We start from the raw sequence: 15,000 nt of genomic DNA on the forward strand, positions 1-15,000 counted from the left end.
AATTATGTTCATTTCACAGTTTGTCATGACTTCTCTCGCTCTGCGCCGGGCGGGGCGGCCGACCAGAGGGACGTGTCCGTACAAATTGGGTGCTGCTGTGGGACGCGGAGGTAAAACATGGGGCTCGGGCCCTTCCCCCTGCACACACACAGACACACACACTAAAATTACATCCTGGCTCAACTGTATGTGTTGATTACCTGCTCAGGTACGTTGACTTCCACCCGTTCCAATAAGCAATTTGTGCAAAATTCGAAAAGAGAAAGTCTAAATAATAAAAAGGGAAAGTTTGGGCTGAGGTTGTGTGTCGCACGCACGCACACACACCTTGATTGGAAAGGCTGTGAACATGGTGTGGGAAGCAGATTGGGTTATAGTTGCACAATTTATTTGTATTTTCTGATATTTACAGTCAACCGCCATGTTTAGTGTTACTAAAATGTGTTGGAAAGGACATTTGTGAGTGATAGATGTGTTGCTGAGACAGAGAAAGGCCTCAAAGTCAATCTTCTCTCAATTTGTCAATTAGAACGATCTCATTGTCGACACCCACAGTGGCACAGATACAGGAAACTGACTGTCACCTTTAATAATGCAAATGTTTATTTGAGCTGACCGCCGTAGTTTTCTCATAATCGTTGGATCGCACGATCAAATGTGGCTTTCTTCCGTACAATATTGCATCGCATCAGTTATGAAGGACTTCATAAGAGACACTAACGAACTAAAAACAGGAGACACTGATGAACTAGCGGCTGAATGTTTCCGTTTCACTGCAACAAGTATCGCCTGAAGGGTTTTTAACATGTGTTATTGGTCATTTGAGGAAAATAAGTATTGTAATATATTGCATTGAATTTAATCTTGGTGAGAAAAAGAATTATGAAAGATGGATGGCACTGAGTGCTTTACAGCACCACAAACTATTACACATATAATCTGCTATGTTTCTGACTCAATTTAAATTAAAGTGGAGAAACTTGTTTGTATTTACATTTTTGACATATCTTGCAGGGTAATGAGCAATGACTCAGTGTGTCCCAAGTTTTACAACGGGTCCCCGTATCTGTATTGTTTTTGTATTAAATCCAAACGCGTATCACCTCATCAAAGACGGAGACAGAGACACGCCCCTATGAAAGAGGGCCGCATTAAAACCCGTAAAGTGCTCCGTCAAAGCCAAACCGCGGAGAACGTCGTTAACGCTGCCTCATCTAAAGGTGCAAAACAGGCATAAAGAATAAAAATAGCTTCATAGAAGAAGAAAACCTAATTGGAAAAAGACATTGAAAAGTATCCAAGGGAAATAAAATAGAACCATTCCTGCATATACAACACCTAATTATGGTGAATTACTACTCTATAAAACGTACCCCAACCGATTTCTTCCCTCCGCAGTGGAGCCGGACGTGGACACAGACAGACTTCACAGAGGCTAAATTGGCAGAATATTTCATCTCTGCACACACACACACACACACAAATGCATGCATGCACACACACACGCATGCACGCACACATGCAGGGAACAGTGAGTAGCACTAAATTCTTGGCAATTTCTCTTGTTTGGTGACGGCTTTCAAAGTTCAAGGCTTGACCACGGGTTTGTAAAGAGAGCGTCGGAGGCGGGGCCACGTTTATTCTGATGGTAAAATGCTCAAAAATAATAATAAAGTTTGACATCCGAGTATAAAATGACCCACGTTGTCCGAAGAGCCTCCACATGCATGTGGGCCGACAGCCGGCGCGCTGGCGTTTCTTTTAGCTCCGCCCCCTCGGTATAGCCTCGGTCTCAGGCTCTTTTCACACAGATAGATAGAGGAAGAACATCATTTTGGATTATTAGTGCTTTCTTATATCTTTTTCAACAAAATAATTTACTTTACTGGGAAGTTGATTTAAAAACTATTTGAGCCCGGTGGTGTCACGTGACACCAGGAAGTTGTAATTCCAACGATGATTCGCTCCAAAGCCTCCCGCTCTTCCCCTGGGGCTTGAGCTACAGAGGCTTGTGCCTTTATTCAATCCAATTCAATTTATTTTGTACAGCCCAAAAACGCAATTTACAATTTTCGCCTCGGAGGGCTTTGCAATCTTTACACTTCCTCTGTCCTTGGACCTCACGTCAGATCAGAAGCTCCCCCAACAGGGAGGGAAAAAACCTCAGGAAGAGCAACAGAGGAGGATCCCCCTCTCCCCGGATGGACACAAGTGCAATAGATGTCATATCCAGCCTGGATGTGGGAAGGAAGGGAGTAAGGAGGGTGCTAGGAAGGAAGGAGGGGAGGAAGTAAAGGGCACTGGTCAATGAACACCATCTGTCAGTGCTGCAACGGACCACTGAGCTGTCAACAGAAATTACAGAGACTGGCGCCTGTCAAGTGTGTCTGTGTTTTTGTCAAAGACAGAGACAAACACACACACACACACACACACACACACACACACACACACACACACACACACACACACACAGACATACTTTAATTCACACAGACTTACACAGAGAATTGGAAAAGGCGGCCACCTCATATGTCGATAAATGTATTTTCTAAATCCCACATGTAAATGCACGCACACACACACACACACACACACACGCACACACACACACACACACCAACACATATGCATACAAACAAGTGGATACAATGACATAACAACCTCGAAGAAAAGTTTAACTTAAGCAGATTTATTTAGAAAATTGAAAAAGGCGTCCACCTCACGGAGATCCATGTAATTTTTTAGAAACCCCAACTGCAAATGCACACACACACGCACGTACGCACACACGAACACACACACACACACACCTAGTAGAGATCAAAGAGAGGCACAGAGCCTCTCCCTCTGTCTCCTTCTATCTACATCCGTCTGTCTCTATCTCTCACACACACACATGCATTCATCCGTAATCTCAACGATACCAGCAGCATGACTCCCGTGCTCAGGATTATTAAACTGCAGGCATTTCGGCAACAGTTGTGACTTTGTGTTCCCGGGGACACGGATTGACATTTCGGACCGAAAATAAAAATCAAAGGCCGTCGGTTGTAATTGCCGACCAAGTCGACCCCTCACATGCTGCCGGGCCGCCGCCCAGTCTGCAGGCCGCCTCCCTTTTTCATTGCTTTCGAACAGTTTCACCTCGTACTACATTTTTAAAATTATTATTAAAGAGGTTCGCATTGATTTTGACATCAAGCCAGTTGTCACACTCTCCCGTTCTCTCAGTTTCAATTTGCATCATAAGATGCTTTATTGGCATGAGACGGGGACTTTTCATGAATTTGGAGAACAAGAAGGTGACAAAGTGAATTACAGTCAGTTACAGTTAAATAAGAGGAGGTTGACCAGCTTAATAGATATATAATAGTGTAATAAAGTGTGGGAGCTGGGTGAAAATGTTCCATATATTTTAGATGTATTTATTTTTAGGTTTTCCTCTATCTACAAAAACACGAGACGATACGTCTCATTCATTGTCGTTGCTTCTGCTGCAGCTGTAACATGGTGGATACGTTTCTTTGAGTTTCACAAACCCCAAGAAATTACTCGCTTTACCGTCAGAACATGATCAATTCAGCGCGATAGCATTAAAAAAGTCTAGAAGAGCCACATGATTAGATTATTTAAACCCCATCCTCCAGAAGAGTGACGTAGAGACGCAGTATAAACGACTTGTGACAGCGACCTGTCAATCACAGTAAGCCCGCCCTAAAGCATACCCTGATTTATGGTCCATTTGAGTCTCAATAGGACCATTTTCCTAAATAAACAATCATGCTGTATTAAAGAAGACTTAAAACTAGAGATGCAGACCATAAACTCATGTTTACAATGTTTACTGAGGGAATAAAATCATTTTATTTTCTTTCTTTCTTTTTAAACTGGAGTCGCCGCCCACGTGAGAGAGAAGAGACTTTAAATCGGCAGAACCGGAGTTTGCCGCCTAAATACGGGAAGCAAACCGCAGAAATCAAAGAACTTTGTCTCTCTGCAGAGATGGGGGCAATCAGAGGCCGAATCAAAACAAGCAAATTCAAAATTATATTTTATCACGATATTATAAAACCGGCTGACGCTCCCAGAGATCCTGAATAAAGCGTATTTTAAGGTCCCGTGAGGTAATGAAGGTCTACAAGCAGCACTCCCAAGGTGGCATTCATGACAAATCAGCGGTTTTTAGTGCAGTTCTTTAGAGACAATATCATTTGAAGCTCTTGCAATTTCAAAATTGTAGTATTTAAAATCGATTTCAATTACAGAATCAAGCAGAAGGGAATTCCTGATGTGGGGAATTAAACAACTAATCAAGGTACTTCATGACATGGATGCATGAACCCTAGAGAAAAGGTTTCCATGGAGAAGACAAACCTCGAGTGTCTCTCGGCTTACAGAATATTGTTATATCGCTCAACCGTAGGAAGGTCTACTTCTCCCTCTTGACACACTTTTCCCTTTAATTCCACCCGCTACGCTAAGCGTCGCTAAGCTAAAACACATTCTGGAGATGAAACAGTTCCTTATCTTCTCATCTGACTCGCAAAATACAAACAAGCATATTTCCCAAAATGTCTGAACGTTCCTTTCAATTCCAGTCCTTATCTGTGGTCACGTTGCAACAGAGAGTCAGACACACAGGCAGCAGCTTCTTTATCACCCGGCTCATCAGCATCACGGTTGTAGGAATAGAACAGGCCTATTATGTTATAACCACTCAGCATGTGATTCCTCATCATGGCAATGTAACAATTAAAGGAGCAGTGCGTAGGATTAAGGGGGTTTACAGACATGCACTATAGTTTTCATCTTTTCAGCTTCATTAGAGTGAAATCCCCTGAAACTAAGACTGTGTTTTCCTTAGCTTTGCTTTCCTTACACTCTTACAAAGGGCTTCACAACAAAACAGAACGCATTCAAAACATGAGGAGAAGGACATGTACTAAAAGTAAAAAACTAAAAACACAGAGTACAACAGAATTAAATGCCAAATAACATTCTTAAAAACAACATACTTTTTAAAAGTGATTCAAAAGATGAGACGGCCCTCATGTCCTTGTCATTCCAGAGTCTCGGAGGCCTGGCTGCCAAGGTTGAATCCCTTTTCTTTTGAGATTCTGGCCCTTGGTGCAACAAGGAAACACATTGAGGATCTCAGCTTGCAGCAGGAGACGTAAGGCAACAAGGAGTCTGAGAGATGACCTGGGGCCAGACCTCTCCGGGCAGTTTTTACAGTAGTTTTGTGAGTACTTTAGGCAGGATACTTAAGTGTAAGGCTACATTAAAAAACACGTATTGTCCGTAATAAACACATTTCTGTTAACCTGAACCACAATCTTCTCCAAAGGTTCAGTTGGGTAAAAACTAAGAACACCTACATTGTACGTTTTTTGTATTAAAAATAAGGTCTTTATGTATATGTAGCGAAAGGGAACTGTGCATTTCTAGTGAAGTAGAAAGTTTATTTTGAAAAGACACGATGCAGGCGGAAACCGACACGCCATTCCTGATACATCCAAATTCAAGATGTCGTAATTTGAATCGAGCGGCAACTGACTAAGAGTAGGTGTTTGCCCGCCATTTTTCTACAGTATCCCAGAAAGGACAAACCACGGCTCTAGAGAGAGCCTTTTTTTTTAATTAAAGTTTTTTATGTCATCCGAAGGCCACATAGGTTGCAACCTGCACCTGCTCGATGCCGCCACACTGCGACACATCGATTCTACACGCTGCTCCTTTAAATAATTGCTTTAAATCTAAAATGCACAAAATCAGATTTATATCTGAAAACGTATTCCAGAGAGGTTTTTTTTAGCAAAAGACAACGAAACACACAGGAGTTGAAAGGACTCGGAGATAAAGGTCAGTGATCACAAACACACAAACACACAACCCACCTCCCTCCCACTCATCCTTAAACTGTCAAAAGAGTGACGGGCCGTGACACAACAGCACTGACAGTAATCACTGATGTTTTGGGGCTGAATGGAGCAAACAAAATACAGTCGGGCATAACTCCATCACGCATTTGTTTGTTTTGTTCTGTTTGTCTCATTTGAAAAGCGTTTTTGAGTAATCAGAAAAGCGCTATATGAAATTAAAGTATGATTATTGTGCTCCACAGTAGATCATTTTAGACACTTCCTATTCAGTTAAGGTAACAACTGTGCTCCAAAGATCAGTTAAAGGCTTTTCCTTTAAAGTCTCTTATTTTTTTTAGCTTTTATCAAATAATCTTTGAACAAATAAGTGTGATAACTGCGAGCTCTACTCATGAGACACATGTAATCCCGCTATGATGTAATCGCTGGTTTGCCGTTTCAGCGGCTGAATCATCCTGAGCGTTAAATCATACTTCAGCTCATGTTATTTCCCCCCCTTACATAAAGCCTGTATATCATCTTTTACATTATCACGCTTTTGGCAAACAGAAGTCCCAAAACCCCTCGACACTTCTCCTTCGTATCACACTTTGTTTAGTGAGAGTTGCTCCCCACAGAGCTCAGTGAGCAGGGTCCAAAGCCTGAAAGCTTAAAAAGGGGATTTTTCAAAGAATTGGATTCCACCTACGGAGCTGGTCACACTGCATTTTAACATCCGCTGAATAAATAATAACCTGTAATGCCACGGCTTCAAAATGACGAGAAAACACTCGGCGAGTGGCTGAATCGATCAGTGGTTGTGCTTTATAAGGCTCACGTACCGTCGAGTCCTGCTGGGTTGGACGTGGCTGTAATGACGTTTTACTGTAGTTTGGAACTTAGAAGTTTAGATGTTGAGAAGTTTACAATGATCCTGCAACACATTCATGAAGAATAAACACCAGTAAGAATGAATTTGGTCATCTGGAGGTCAAAGGTCATCAAAACCTGGCGAAATGAGTGTTTTATTAGACATCTAGATTACATTTATTAATTGTTTCAAAAGCATTCTGTTGGATTTATAATCTGTTAGCAGAGGATCCAACACTCTCGCTCTCTTATTAGGAAGCTTACAACAGACTGATAGGATGATAAATAATAAAACCACAACAAATAGATGGGTACTACACCTACAGCCTGATTCCCAGAAAGAAAGAGGTGAAAACTACAGATTCAACCCGAAGTTTAAACTTTTTTTTTTTAAATCAATTGCTGGCATTCATAATAACTATAATGTGTCATATTGGTGTCATTGGGAAAAGGCAACAGATGGCCTTCTTTTACTTAAAAGTAAAGGAAATAGACTTACTTTCAGTGACTTGCCTATCAATTATCCAGTATATATATGGTTTCCTCTATATACATTTATGATATTAATAACTGTCCCAACAGTACTTTTGGCAGCACTGTTGGTGTCTTCTTCAGAAACTGCTCTGAGCAGTGAAATAAAATATCTGCCCCCGCCCGCTCACTTTCCATGCTAAGTGCATTTAATAGAAACGGCATACGACTTCCCTACGAATAATTCAGATCGATGCCACTTCTTCGACGCAAAGTACAGCAGAGTCCAGCGGTTTCCTCGTCTTATATACGAGATCTGGTGGATTCACATGTCAGCCGGCAGCAGACGAAGCGGCAACGACTGGTCGAAAAACGGCTATAAATATTTTAGTATGCCAAGAGCCGGTTCATCGGCGTGAGGCTGCCACGCATGTTCTGCTATCTGTTCAAAGCACCCACACACACACACACACACACACACACACACACACACACACACACACACACTATATTGCGTTCTATCCCACAACTGAAGACCTTCCTAAAAAGAGGTACATATGAAACAGGCACATTTTATGTGACTTCTATTGGCAAAGGTTTGTGCTCTCTCAGTAGATGGATTATATTGTGCCTTTTCCTTTTAAAAAATGAACCTACATGTGCGCGAGACGGGTTATTTTCAAATATTCATGTCTTCGGAGAAACCAGTCGGTTGGCGCCGAGAGCCAAAGACAGAGAAGGGAGATGAGACAGATGTGTAGGACACCGATTTGACACCCTGTTGATTTTTTTAGCTTGTCCCGGGAGTCACAAAATACAGAATATGGCAAACCGTATTATTTTAGTAGTTGCCCTCAGTCGGCAAACGGGGGAAACACTCTTGAGTCCACGGGACAGTATCAGTCCCGGCTTTTTCTCCGATGGGCCATCTTTACGTAGAGTCCAGTTGTGAATAAACGCCTCCAGAGCAGGAGACGGAAACCCTCCAGTTTCCTTGTTAAATAGAGACGCTCTCAATGAATGCAGGCAATTAGCCATTTAAGCAACAGCTGAGGACGGGCCGGCCTTGGTTTATTGCGATCGTGCCGGGACGAATAACGCCCCTTAGCTGTGATATAACCGCGCCGGCGTGAAGTGATCTATTGCTTAAAGAAAAAACGCTCATTAAGTATGGCAATATGAAAGTTATAGACACATTACAAATTCAATCATTTTTTTATGAATAAATAATAATGTTCACAATGAAATAAGCCCCTCTGGGCCGTGTGCCTGCACATTATTGGGAGGTTGCAATGGAACGGTGGCTGCTATGAATTTGGAAATAGCAGCTAGCACCTATCATTTTTCATCACAGCCCGGCGTTAAATTGATTTAACTATTCATTGACATGTTTTTGGTATGCCGGCATTTATCGCGCAACCATTGTGAAACTGTCCAGCGTCAGTAGGATGACGGCGGCAGCCGGTTGCAAGCGGCCGGCCTTTGTTGCTAGCTGGAGGAGAGTTGCTCGTTGTGGCGAGGATGTTGCCTCTCATTACATTTAGCTGACGCTTTTATCCAAAGCGACTCGCATTCTTTCTACACACCGTAGACACAACAACGGGGAGTAACTCCTTTAAGTGTCTTGCTCAAAGACACGTCGACATGGACGAGCAGAGCCGAGGCTCGAACCACCGATCCTCCTGGATTGAAAGACGGGCATGCTGAGCCACAGTCGCCGCTCCTCCATAACAGCCTTAAACGTTTCTATTGATACTGAAACGTGCAAAGGAATTAGCCGTCAAAGCAGTGACATGTGGGTATTATGAACCAATCAGATTTCTGTATTTGAGTTACGCTTTGATCATGTTTTCAATGTAAAGTAGTCAGCAGTCATGTGAATTAAATATTGGAAATATTATATACATATGTGTACAAAGTAACCCGGTGAGAACCTCCAACCCGCCTGCTTGTGTTAGTTTACTTAAAAGTCAAACTTGTGGGTGAAAAAAGAATAACAGAAGACATAAAATAATATAAAAGTCTTTTAAAAAAAGAAAAAAGAGAAGTAAGTTTTTACCCAACCTATCATCACATAGCTGTAAAAGAACAATGACTGGAATAAGAAAAGAAAGTAGTTGTAATGAAGTGAATTGTTTGCTTTGGTCGTCTTGGTTTATGGGCGTTGCGTGAAGAGTCGAGACTCAGTGAGAGCAGAACAGACGTTGACGCTGTCATTTGATGCGTTTAACAGGAAACGGCGCTCGGCACTGTGAAGTTATGAGTTAGCCGGACACAACGGACACACAACGGACACACAACGGACACACACACCGACCACCGTGGCCGTGGAGGACGTGGACGGGGACGAGGTGGATGAGTTAAAGGACGAGTGATCACGCCAACGGAAGGAAAAGTGTGGAGTGAAACACACCGGAGCAACGTGCAAAATCAAGACTTATGTAGCACGAGTGAAGGGTTCTGGTCCCAGCCAGAAGAAGAGAGATGAAGGGAGGGGTGTCACGGAGGGAGGAGAGAGAGAGAAAGAGAGAGAGAGAGGAAGAGCGAGGAAGAGCGAAGAGGGGGACAATGAGGACCGCCTTCATCTCCTTCCTCATCTGGAGGTTTGAACGCTGTGATGTGGAAACGACCGGTTTGACCGAACTGCTAAGAGAGACGTGGACAGAGAGAGAGAGAGAGAGAGAGAGAGAGAGAGAGAGAGAGAGAGAGAGAGAGAGAGAGAGAGAGAGAGAGAGAGAGAGAGAGAGAGAGAGAGAGAGAGAGTCCAGCCTGCACTCTGTCATTTACAGATGTGGAATGTGGCCAGTCAGTTGGCCCTGAGCACTAATTACAGGCCATCTCTCTCTCTCTCTCTCTCTCTCTCTCTCTCTCTCTCTCTCTCTGTCAAAGCCAGTCAACCAGAACCAGACTGCACCCACAATCCTTTGCACCAAGCTCCAGTCCCCAGATGCAGAAAACAGGCAGTACCCATGATTTACAAACACCAACAGACAGACACAAACACACACACACACACACACACACACACACGCGCACACACTGCGCGATGCCGGCGTTCCAGCTGCAGCACTTGAAGCTGCCTGTACTGATTATGATCCATTCACACAAAACCACCAACTCATTCATTTAATTAAGTTGCTGTGCTTGTTAACTTGATGAGGACACCAAATGAAAACAAGCAGCGAGGGAGAGAGGGAGGGAGAAAGAGAGGGAGGGAGAGAGAGAGAGAGAGGGAGAGAGAGAGAGAGAGGGCTCGCCACAAGCCACAAACGCCAAGTATTCTGTAGAACTGGCATTGGGCGGCCGTTACGAAGTTACATCGACCCTGACATACGACAACGCTGCTCGTGTGTGTGATGGCGTCTGAGCAGGAGACGCTCAGGAAGAAGTGTTAAGTGCAACCTTTGAGTTGAGAAACAGTCGTATAAAAACAGCTCAATGTTAAAGAGACGTTTTAATAAAAAGAAGATGGCCCTGACACCGATCTGGAGAGTGCACTGTGATGAAGTGAATCCAGATTGGAAGGTGCTTCTCTCACATGTGATGGACGACTATTCCAGGGATATTTCAAGCTGCGATGTTAACGCAGCAAAAGGCCAGTGGAGGAGCCAGAGTTTCTGGTTTGTCCATTCTGGGCTACTGTAGAAATAAGGCTGACTCTGCGAAAGAGGACAAATGGAAACGATGATTCTTAGTTTCAGGTGCTTCAACTGTTCACTTGTAAAAGCATTATAATAAATATTATATTCCACTTCTCCCAATAAATCGGCCTTTAATGGTCAATAGAAACATTTTAGAGCTCATAGTTGAAGAGAAATTATCAAAAAACGGCATTATGAACCATGTTTACTCATTTTATAACACTTTTTGAAATCTGAAACTCACATTAATAATCAATAACAGCAACCAGTGACACATAATTAAACTTATCTTCCTCCAACTAATTAGCTCCAATTCCTCGTGATACAGACGATGAATCATGCATCATCCGTATGAGGCAACCGGAGAGGCCGTCTGACATCAGTTTATGTTGAGAGTTTGGTTCTTTTTCAGCGTCCGGTTTGAAACTGAACAGGACAGCGCACATACTGCTGTGGCAGCTGACGTGTGACGCCCACAGGGTCGCTGCGAGATGACACACTATCCTCTGTCTCTTGGCCATCCATCACAAGCGTTCCCTCGTCTGCTCGCGCTCTCCTCTATCCCTTCCTATGTGCAAAAATGTACACGGACAGATGCAGAACCTGTGGAAGCTGAGGAGAAGCTGATGGGAGAGGACGCGACACAAATCATGGCAAAAAACCCACAGCTCCGGTTAAGACGTGAGCCCACGCCACACGAGGGCTTGAGCACATGTCAACACAAGTCTGGCACACATCACAGACCAGAGCTCCTGTCGAAAAGACTAATTGTCACTTTGTCCGCGTGTAAAAACAGGCTGTAAGTTGTAATAAGCCAAAATGACAGTGTGGAGGACGAGACGAACACACACGCACACAGACAGACACACACACACACAGTTAATGTAGCCTGTCATCACAGGCAGGTGACTGAGCACAGCAGCCGCATTCTTTTAGATTTTGGACTCAGGGGTTATTTTGGTGTCAAAGGAGGCGGGCCGTCTCTTTCGACAACGAAAGGGAGCCTGTCGGTTTGAGGATTTTATTATTTCATCCTCATCCGACTGGACCTCAGTGCAGCCTTTGACACCATCAACCTCTCCATCCTCCTCTCCCGTCTTGACTCCTCCCTCCACATCACAGGCGCTGTCCTCTGCTGGTCCGTCATACCGCCACCAACCGCCAACAGTTCATTAGATTCAAGGTGTCCCTCAAGGTGCGATACTCGGTCCCCTTCCTCTTCACCCTCTCTACATGCTTCCCCTTGGTAACATCATACAAACACGTATGACACCCAGCTCTACGTCTCTAACTCCAATCCACCGTCACCAACTGAAAATGCGTTAATTTTTGTATTTTTTTTCGTGGTGCTCAGCAAGCATCGTCATATTGTTCAAACTCTATTTCATCCTGGTTTGAAATTGGATTAAATAAACAGAAATCAGATTGTAATTGTGCTGTTGAGCCCTCCTCAGTTTCAAACCTGTATTTGCTCATTTTGAACCTCGTTCTGTGAAACTCTGATGAAACTAATCCGTGATTAAATCTTTCCCTGTTGGTGCAGCCCGGCCTTCAGTGTCTCTCTCCCTCCAATAACGTAAAGGCTGCTTCAGAGCCTGAGCCAATGGAGCAGCTGTCAAAGCAAATTAGAGCAGGAAAAACACGGGAGAGAAGCCTCCCTCCTCCTCCTCCACCTCCTCCACCTCTTCCTCCTCCCTCACCTTTTTCTTGTTCTCTTCCCAACCTCCTTCTTCTGCTCCTCCTCTCTGTCCCCCCCCCCCCCCCCCCCCCTCACTCTTCCCCTCCATCCCTCCCTCCAGCTTCTCCACTGTATCTCTCCTCATTCACCCGGAGACTGAGCCCCACACAAGAACACACACACACACACACACACACACACACTCCAGAATGCAAATAATGAAAGCGCATGCATGAGCATCACTCAGGAGACATGGGTGAATGTTCTGTGCGCATACACACTGGACAGGTTCACCACGAGTGTGCGCTATAGATTACACACACACACACACACACACACACCCTTCTGCCACGGAGCACACCTCCTCTGCTCACGGATCAGTTGTCATGTGTGTGTGTGTGTCCGCATGGGATGCAACAGAGGCACACACACACACACAGCACTATAACGCTGCTGTCCTCTCCACACAGGAGACGAGAGCCTCCGATGGCAACGGCGCTGGACGACTAATCCTTCACCCTGGATGCCAAACTCACTCACCAGGATGTTACTCAAAAAAAAAACAGGGGCTCCATTACGAGCCTCACTTCTCAGGCGGTTAAGGATTAAACCGCGGGACCACAAAGTGACACGAAAACAGCACATAAGTGCGACGCCCGCAGGTGCCGAACCAACTCACAGTGGGGATTTTGTTCAGCGGCAACAGCGGACTCCAGCTGATTCTGGCGAATCACATCCATGTGGGAGGGGATGAGAGCCCACAGGGGGGTCGTTGCTACAGCATCCCCCCCAGAACAATTAAGACAATGTGAGATGCTATACCTGAACTTGATCCGGAGTCATTAGGAGTATCAGTGTGACACACACGGCCGTGCTGATCCAATGGAATTGCAAACAATATGACTTTACTGTCAACTTCACAGACACTCACTGCATCTCTAAAATGAGTCTGTTTCACGGTTGGAAGCTCAGGGAAGATAAATCCTGCCTTGTGGTGTGAAGCCGACTGTTAAGGGGAGACAGCTCTTTTATTTTTTTGTGTAGGACTTTAACTGTAAGATTACTTTTACAATAGTGTTGTTTTATCTGCAAGTAATTGTCTCCAGTAATCAATTAATTAATTTAGTCAATACAGAGTTAGTCATTATTTATGTAACTAACCAGACTTCAGTTATAAACATAACATTTGCTGCATGTTTAAGAAAAAAACTTCATTCTCAAAAGTGTTGCATTTTAATTCTAATAATCAGTAATTGGACTAATTTGTGGTTACGAATCGGGATTAATCACGGATTAGTAATATGATTTAATAATAATATAATTATGTCAAACCGCAATTGTCTCGATTTAATATTAAGTTTGAAACAATTGAAATGAAATAGACTATAATTGCGCGGTAATATATTTTAGAAACTTATCGGGTGAAGGACGCACAACACACTGGATTATGCCAGAAAACTTTCATGAATATCTCAGCACTACAGTGCTGATATGATAATAATAATAATAACATAAAGGTGCAGTGAGGCGGCACCTCTGTTATAATACATTGTAATTACACCGCCGGGCATCGCAGGGAAACAGTCCTCGCGCCGTGAAGCTCGTGCGTCAGCCCTTCAGCGCGCGTTACCTGGATGACAGCTGTGACCGGCGGTGAGCTCCAGCGCGGCGGGTGCAGGCTGCAGGCGGGCGGGCGGGCGGGCGGGGTCTCCCGGTGGTCGGACGGGGCTCCTCTGGTGCTCCGCTGACTCACCGCTCCGCTCCAAACCCTCTCTGCTGCAGTGGCTCCGGGGTCGAGTCAGCCTCCTCTCAGCTGCAGCAGACGCCACAGTAAATCCAAACCGGACCGCGAGGGTTAAACGGTGGCCGCCGGCTGTCTGTTGACACACACACACACATTCACACACACACACACACACACACGGGTGGTTTGGTTTCGTACGCAGCGGCAGCGCTGGCGCGGCTCGCCTCTCCTCTCTCTCTCTCTCTCTCTCTCTCTCTCTCTCTCTCTCTCTCTCTCCTCTCGGTAAAGGAGGTGTCTGCGATGCTGAGCCGTGCCGTGCCGTGCCGTGCTGTGCCGGAGCGGACAGGAGCCCGACAGGACAGCCCATCCACACAGACAAGACACGCCCATCCGGCCAGCCACGCTCCAACAGGCCCCGCCCCCTACCGTAATGCTCAGTGTAACGCCCCCAACCACTTCTTATGTGCACCTGCACCAGTGATGCTTAAAGTGTGTGAGGATAAAAATGGCTGCTTATGAAAAAAAAAATAGTTTTGGGCAATATGCATAATTGCTTTTTCACTGTTGGGTATTGGATAATAGGATTGTTGGTATTTATGAATGACCAGTGGCCGGCAGTGGATTTTCTACCTGCACATTCAGTCTGAGTGGATCAGCTGTTCAAGACTGTTAAGGCTCAGCAGGCCCTGACCAGTGAGGCCTGTATAGGAAGTAAAACAAGTGGACGAAGTC

At 44.6% G+C, this 15,000-nt stretch overlaps 1 protein-coding gene across 1 annotated transcript in view; it reads right to left on the bottom strand.

The window, feature by feature from the left end:
* The window catches only part of dok4 (docking protein 4), a 51,678-nt gene extending 37,098 nt beyond the window's left edge, over positions 1-14,580 (bottom strand). Inside the window, exon 1 of the mRNA XM_068576259.1 lies at positions 14,155-14,580. The gene's annotated coding sequence lies outside the window, so the exon portion shown is untranslated. The remainder of the gene's footprint in view (positions 1-14,154) is intronic.
* Between the last annotated feature and the right edge of the window lie 420 nt (positions 14,581-15,000).

This window comes from Clinocottus analis, unplaced genomic scaffold, assembly GCF_023055335.1.
Source record: "Clinocottus analis isolate CAN_PGR_092001 unplaced genomic scaffold, fCliAna1.0.p SCAF_1, whole genome shotgun sequence".
Classification (NCBI taxonomy): domain Eukaryota; kingdom Metazoa; phylum Chordata; class Actinopteri; order Perciformes; family Cottidae; genus Clinocottus; species Clinocottus analis.